We start from the raw sequence: 7440 nt of genomic DNA on the forward strand, positions 1-7440 counted from the left end.
GCCCTATTCAGGTAGCATGCCTTAAATATTTGCATTTGGATGAACTACAGTGTTCAGCACTTTATCAACATGATTCTTCCATGCTTCCAGCACCTCTTCGGCATTTGTTTTCAGTTCTCTAGTAGCCTTTCTTTCTGCTTGCATTGTTGGCCTGATCATGTTTCCCTAAAATTTAACCCTTTTGTACATCATTTCCATATCTTGTTTTTTCTAGATGTCTTCTCTAGTTCTTGAGTGTCTTCTTTCCAGAACTTTTGCTTGTCCAATCTTTGTGATTTCTTCACTGTTTTGTGCACATTTTTACTTCCATTTTCCCAACAATCTTGGCCTTTTTACACTTTTCTGGTAATATTCTTGTTTTATTGCTTGTCCAGCTTTTCCTTATTTGATTACACCTTCCAATAACTTCCTCCACTTTATTTTATATCACTTTCTTTAATATTTTCCATCCAGTCTGTAGTAAAATTTCTTCATAATCACAAATTAATGGCCTGAAATGACCTCCAAGCATCATCTTGTATGCCTTCTTCACAAAACTATCCTTTAATTTATCAAGGACAAATTTGGCTGCCGTTGTGCCCATCTTTTCTTTTCTTGGACTTCAATCTTTCCCATTAGTAATTCATGATCATTGCCATACTTAGCACTTCTATAGATGCTAACATCCAAAAGTGACCTCCTATGTCTTTTTATTGATGATTTGGTTAATCTGCTTTTTGTTTTGACGATATGATGACCTTCATGTCACCTTGTAGATATCTTTGTGAGGAAACCAAGTACCACCAATAATCAGATTGTACATCATTCAATAAGTTCTTAACCTTTCTCTTTTATTATTTGCCAGTCCCATGTGGTCCACCACTATGCATTTGCTTACCACATCTGCTACAAACCTTTGCATTCATATCTCCCATGATCAAAATCATATCATGATCAGGAATCTCATCTACAATGCTGTCCAGCTGTTGATAAAATTTGTTCTTCTCTTCCTCGTCTGTTGGTGTGTATGACCAGAGCACAGTTATACATAATTTATTGTAGGTAGTAAGTAAATCTTGCTATGCCAATCCACTCAGATACCAGTTTCCAGCTATTCACTGAAGTAACTTTTTCACTGCTATAGCAACCCCATACCTATGCTTTTCTTGTCCACTTAAATGTCCAGAAAAAAAGAAAATAAAATTTCTATCTGTGAACTTTTCTGTAACCAACCAATGTGTGTCCTACAAAGAAAACTTATAACTTCCATAACTCTTCCACTACTTGCTCAATCTGGCCTGGAATGAACAGAGTTTTGTCATTTCAGCTCACAATATGTGTAATATGTTTAGACAAAATCCATGACCACTTCCTTTGCAGAAATCCATATAAGTCAGTCTGACTTGCTGTACTGTTTCTATAAGTAAAAACAACAAGGAGTTGGGCTTTTTACCCACAAAAGCTTATGCCCAAATAAATCCGTTAGTCTTTAAGGTGCCACTGGACTCCTTGTTGTTTTTGAGGATACAGACTATCACGGCTACCCCCTCATAGTAAGTTTAAGATGTAATGGCTTGTTAAGGTGGATTGGCCTATCTGACTCATAGGAGTGCCAAACCATAGCTTGTTTGCCTGCTAGGAACAGGTATCAGTGGTTGCACCCAAGCCCTCTTGTCGTCCATGGCTAATGAGCTTGAGCTGCTCAGGTTTGAAATCAGAGTTTTCCTTCTCCTAGGCAGGCTTACCTAAAAGAGCCCAAATGAGCCTTGTCTGCCCCCATTTGAAATCAGTTTCCCTTCTCCTAGAACTAGTTGGTTCACAGCTATTATGAAATAAGAGTAGGTACAACATTTCTGGGTTTCCACAAGACAGGTTACCCCCATATGTACTGTTGCATCCTAGCATGAGGTATCAAATCAGGACACTTAAAAAACCACACTCTCTTCTTGGTGAATGAATTTGTTTTAACCAATCAGGTTTATTAAGTGTCCACTTTTATTATCAAATCAGAACATGTAATACAACTTGTTGATTGGTTATGACTAATTCATTCACCAAGAACCAGGGGTAAATCAACAGTTTTTAAAGGGGTGTATAGATTAATTTTGGATACCTGATGGTCTAGGCATGTACTGAACACAATATATAGTTTTGGAAGTAATTGACTTACATTAGTGCTGAGGCCAAGCAGTTATGCCCTGGAACAATAAAATCACAAGATATTTTATTCCATTCACTTAACATAAATCAGTTATCAATTCTTTAGTATTTCTTATACATTTATCCCATTTCAAGTAATTCTCCAAGAAGTAGTATTGCTCTTTGTCTGAAGATCCTCTTATGAATATAGTACCTGCTATTTCTAGTATTTGATTTGAAAGGGACTAGTTTAAAGTACCAAACTCAAGTGCTTAAACATTATTTCTTTAGTGTTTCCCATAAGCCAGTTTACTTGGACTTACAAAGAAAAAACATACATACAACATTACTTAGTACAATCCCAACATGTATTTCCTTGTGGTATCACTAGAAAGAGCTCAGGTTCAACAAGGTAACTTTTAATTATTTAGACTAAACAAAAACAAAAAGCAATACAAAGTCTGAAGTGAAGTCTTGCCACTTCCTCTTAGTCCTGATAATGTTGTTGGAGGGGATAGGTTGTCTGCATGGCTGATCCAAACTCTGAAGACCACACAGTGACCTCCATGTTCATGTCTTATTTCAGGGATCCTTGGAGGGTGGCTGTCTTATTATTTCTATTAGATGCTTGCCAACCAGCTCTTCGAATCTTGCTCCCCAGTTTTCCTGCTACTTCCATCAATACCCAGTAGATGACATCAGTGTATAACAAACTTCTTTGATCATTCTCTTGTCGGAAGCTTCTTATGTTTTATTCATTTCAACTGTATCTCAGTATTAACCCAGAATATTAATTGAACTTCTTCCTTTTAAGCAATTTATTGTAATATTTCAAAGCTATGCACAGGTCAGGTGCTTATCTTTCAATAATTCCTTTTCTTCTTATGCCATTCAATTAAAAAAAAACTCAAAATACTTTATAGTTTTTCCAACTATAGTGTACATGGTCCACACATTTGTTATTTGTATTCAATACCTTTCATTTCACATCCTTCTGGGCTTACAATAGAAGAAGAAACATACCAAAGGAACAAGATGGATTATCCATATATAGTGTAATTCCCTGCTTCGGTGGGTAAACTCACGTTAGCTTTGCTCAACCTAGCATGCTAAAAATAGCAGGCTGGCTGCGATGGCACAGGTGGCGGCTCGGGCTAGCCATCCGAGTACATAGTTAGGATCTTGGATGAGGTTCTACTCAGGCAGTTAGCCTGAGCTGCTGTGGCCACACTGCTATTTTTTAGCACACTAGCTTGAGCAGAGCTAGCACATATACATCTGCTCGAGATAGGAATTACACTTCCAAGCTGTAGTGTAGACATAGTCATAGAGAGACTCTCTGATTCAGAAGGCAGACAAATTTGCAATGTTTAGTTTGGGGTAAAAACATGTGGCTTGAACTCCTATGAGGTATTGGGAAGTACGACTATTTAATCTGGAATTTCTTGGAGATCGAACAGAAAGCTAAATCAGATGAAATCCAGAGTTTCCCTACCCAACTCTGGGACTTAATTAAGGGACACAATGGGTTCATCCTACATAGAAAAACAGGATTTTACCCTTGTTTGTCAATCTTTGGGGGCTTTTTAGCTAAGTAGAGATAGGACTTTCATCTTCATGCTTCAGTTGTGTAACAGTAGTTTAAAATATTGTTTTAACATCCCAGTTTCTATTATTGGGGGAATAGTAATTCCTATTTCAGCTTATCTGGGATCCTTAGACAAGGTATCTCACACATTATAATTAGAATGTTGATCTCCCATTTTATCTAGTTTCTAGGAAGAAGGAGAGTTTGGAATAGCCACAGAGTTGATCAGCTGTGACCTTGGATGTCATTGAGAAGGGAACAGACTGATAGCTTTTCTGGGGGGGAGGGATAGCTCAGTGGTTTGAGCATTGGCCTGCTAAACCCAGGGTTGTGAGTTCAATCCTTGAGGGGGCCACTTGGGGATCTGGGGCAAAATCAGTACTTGGTCCTGCTAGTGAAGGCAGGGGGCTGGACTCAATGACCTTTCAAGGTCCCTTCCAGTTCTAGGAGATAGGATATCTCCATTAATTTCTATTTCTATCTCCGGGTGAAAAGAAACTATATTTATTAACCATCTATTTAAGGCATATTTCACATCTGTACATCTCACAAGCACCAAAGCAAGACATCACTCACAGGTCTAAGTCTACATTTAAACTGTGTGTTTTGTATAGCTATATCAATATAGTTATACCAGCAAACCCTCCTAGCATAGATACAGTCTATACTGGCAGAGAAGTCCTTTTTGCCAGTATAGCTTATACCAGTTCCCTGAGCAAAATAAGGTATACTGGCAAAAGGACACTTTTGCTGGTATAACTACATTTCTTCTATGGCTTTGACTGGCATAATTATACAGCAGGAAAATAACTAATAGCTAACCAACATGGCTATGACAGCATAGCTATGACAGCAAAACTTTTAAGTATAGACCAGGTCACCATAAATTGTGCACATCTGCGACCCTCCTCCTTTCTTCCACGAGGAATGAAATAGTTAACAATGTTGACACTTAAATTATCACCAACTTACGCCCATTTTAAGACCATTGAAAGAGTCAGGAGAAAGTGTGATGTGGCTACTTTGCACAGGTGGAAATGACTACATGGAGTTCAAGAAAATCGGGTATCAAATTTCTAATTTGAGTATAGCACCCTTCATGAATTGATGCTGTCAACATGATTTTGTTGATGCCTCATCCATCATGCAATATATCATTCCCTAGGATTGTGGGACAGCCCTCTAGTAGAAAAAACCTTTCTCTGGCCATAGCCCAGTTGGTCCCCCCAGCAACTCATAAGCAGTTCCTGTGGAACTGAGATCAGTGGTGCATTGGAGCATGCATTCCCAAGTAGTCGTCTTGAATTCTGGCCCCATATTATGCATGCTCCATGCAGGACCTTAAGGTGGAAATGGATAGACTGCGCCACATAATTTCTTGAATTAGTTTTGCATTATAACTTTACACGATTTCTAGTTTTTCTACAGTATATATTGTGCCATTTTATTAAGGAAAAGCATATAACTGTTATAAGACCAGTTGCCCATTAGTCCACAGTATGGAGTTTTTTGTTTTGTTTTTAAGATACATTTTTCAGTTATATGATACTTACACTAAGGCTTAACAGATCATTTTAAATTCTTCAATACAATTAATTCATAATCATTGTCAATTCTGTTAAGCACATTGTTTCCTTGTTTTTAATGCAAAATTATCATATGTTTTAGAGTATGTACCAACCAAATTGGTTTTGCAAATGTTTTAATGGCCCACATCAAGACCATATTTGTTTGCTGGATTCACCTAAGTGGCATGTAATAGCTTTTCTTTAATAATCTTGATTTTTATTGCTATTTATTCATTTGTAGCCAAACTATTGACAAAATGAGGCACCAAAGTAAATTTGTGATTCATATATTAATAATGCAGCACCCCTTCAAAGAGAACAAGTTAACCAAATCATGTATTAAAATTATTAATACTCAAAATATGATTATGTTGTCCCTTGGTATAGTTAGTTAAGGTCATGCATTTCTTATTTTGAAAAAAATAGTGAAGGCTTGTACTAATTCTGAGTTGCTGTAAAGAATTCTGATTAGATGCATGAGTCTAACTCAACAAATACCCTTTCCTTTACCAGAGAAAGGAACTGCATACTATATTTCTCATTTCATTTTATCCCTTTCTTTTGCACATTCATATCCAGAGCAGGGAGGGGATAGAAGGAGGGAGGGATAAATAGGAGGCAGGAAGAAATGAGAGGAGGGGAGATTAAGAAGAACACACCTTTAGTTTTTGAAACCAAAATGTGTTAGGGTTTTGGTTTGTCCTAAAAGACAAAGAAGTTTTGCCAGAAACTTTGGGAAAACTTTTTTTTTTTTAATATGCCCCAGGGAAAACAATAGGTATTTTTCTACTGGCTTTAACTGTTCTCCGTCTGCTCTCTCTGCTCCTCCAACATGAGATTCTGGTAGCCCAGCAAGGACACATGGGAGAGCCAACCAGCCAGACTTGAGCTGCTTTTCCACCTAATTCATCACAGAAGGAGAGATGTGGAGAATCTGTTCAGTAAAGAATGGCTTAAGTAGGATCAGCACTAGCTGTGTGGGGTGCTGTGGGGTGCTGAGGAAAGGCCAGACTCGAGCAAAAGGAGCAGCCACAGAGGTTCCAAAGGGTCGAGGAAGAATAGATGAGGTCCTTAGGTGAACCCTAGCCCCATCTCACTTGACCAATTATGACCACTCTTCACTGTGTGAAATCATAATGGTTATTTCTTGGGACTGTGCTTGTATGTCTAGAGATGTTTGAAACACAGGCTGACAAACCCAACATTTTCACTAATATCCCTGTAAAATTCCAGGAAGTGAACATGGGCATTCAGGAACACTTGCATGGTACCTCATTGATGCACTGTAACTTTTAATTTTTTTTTACAGGGTATTATATTTTAAACTTCAGACTAAGCCTTGGGTTATATTGGTTGCTTTTGAGTGGACACAATAGTCTTCACGTTACTTTTCCTACAACTCCTACAATTATGGTTATAGTACAAGTACATGTATTTACATATACAAAGTCACTTTCTGTGAATACTTTATTATAATTGCAGTTTTAATAATCATTCTTACCAGTTACCTTAAAGAAAATGAACACACAACTAGCATAAACACAGATAAAGTGCATTTAATTCAAGTGAATATTCATTGAAAATATTCACCCAGATTGTCTTGTCATCACAGATGTGTTCAGACAAGGAACACCTTTTAGTTTAAATCTCTTTGATTTTTCCTCCCAACTTTTGCTGAGTTGCAGTCACACTATATTAATTGATGCCTTTACACAGGAAAAGGGAAACATTTTCTTTCTGCTCTTTGGAAAATTAAGAGAATGCTGCAGAAGTTCAGAGAGAAACAAAAGATCCCCTCCAGAACTTGTTCATACAAACCACAAGAAAAATTTTAAACTTATCTTTAAGTTATCATTAAAGGACAAATGGGGAAGTTTCAAAAGCACCTAGGAATGTAAGTCACTTAGATGCATTTGAAACTTTTACCCAACATCTTCAGGGTACTAGAGAGGTAAAATACTGGGCTTGCACCATCTCTCCTCAGGAGATGTTCTCTGAACTTCCTATACACAAAACAGATTGGCAAAAGTAATAATTTCCTACTGTGCATGACTCAGTCAGTCCTCCTTCCGCAGACAATTAAGAGAGAGAGGAAAAACAAGTAAACAAAAGTTCCTGAGGAGACAGACAATCCTGTTGCAAGTAAATCATTACCATTTCCAATGA

Source organism: Malaclemys terrapin, chromosome 8 (genome assembly GCF_027887155.1).
Source record: "Malaclemys terrapin pileata isolate rMalTer1 chromosome 8, rMalTer1.hap1, whole genome shotgun sequence".
In the NCBI taxonomy this organism is placed as follows: Eukaryota; Metazoa; Chordata; order Testudines; family Emydidae; genus Malaclemys; species Malaclemys terrapin.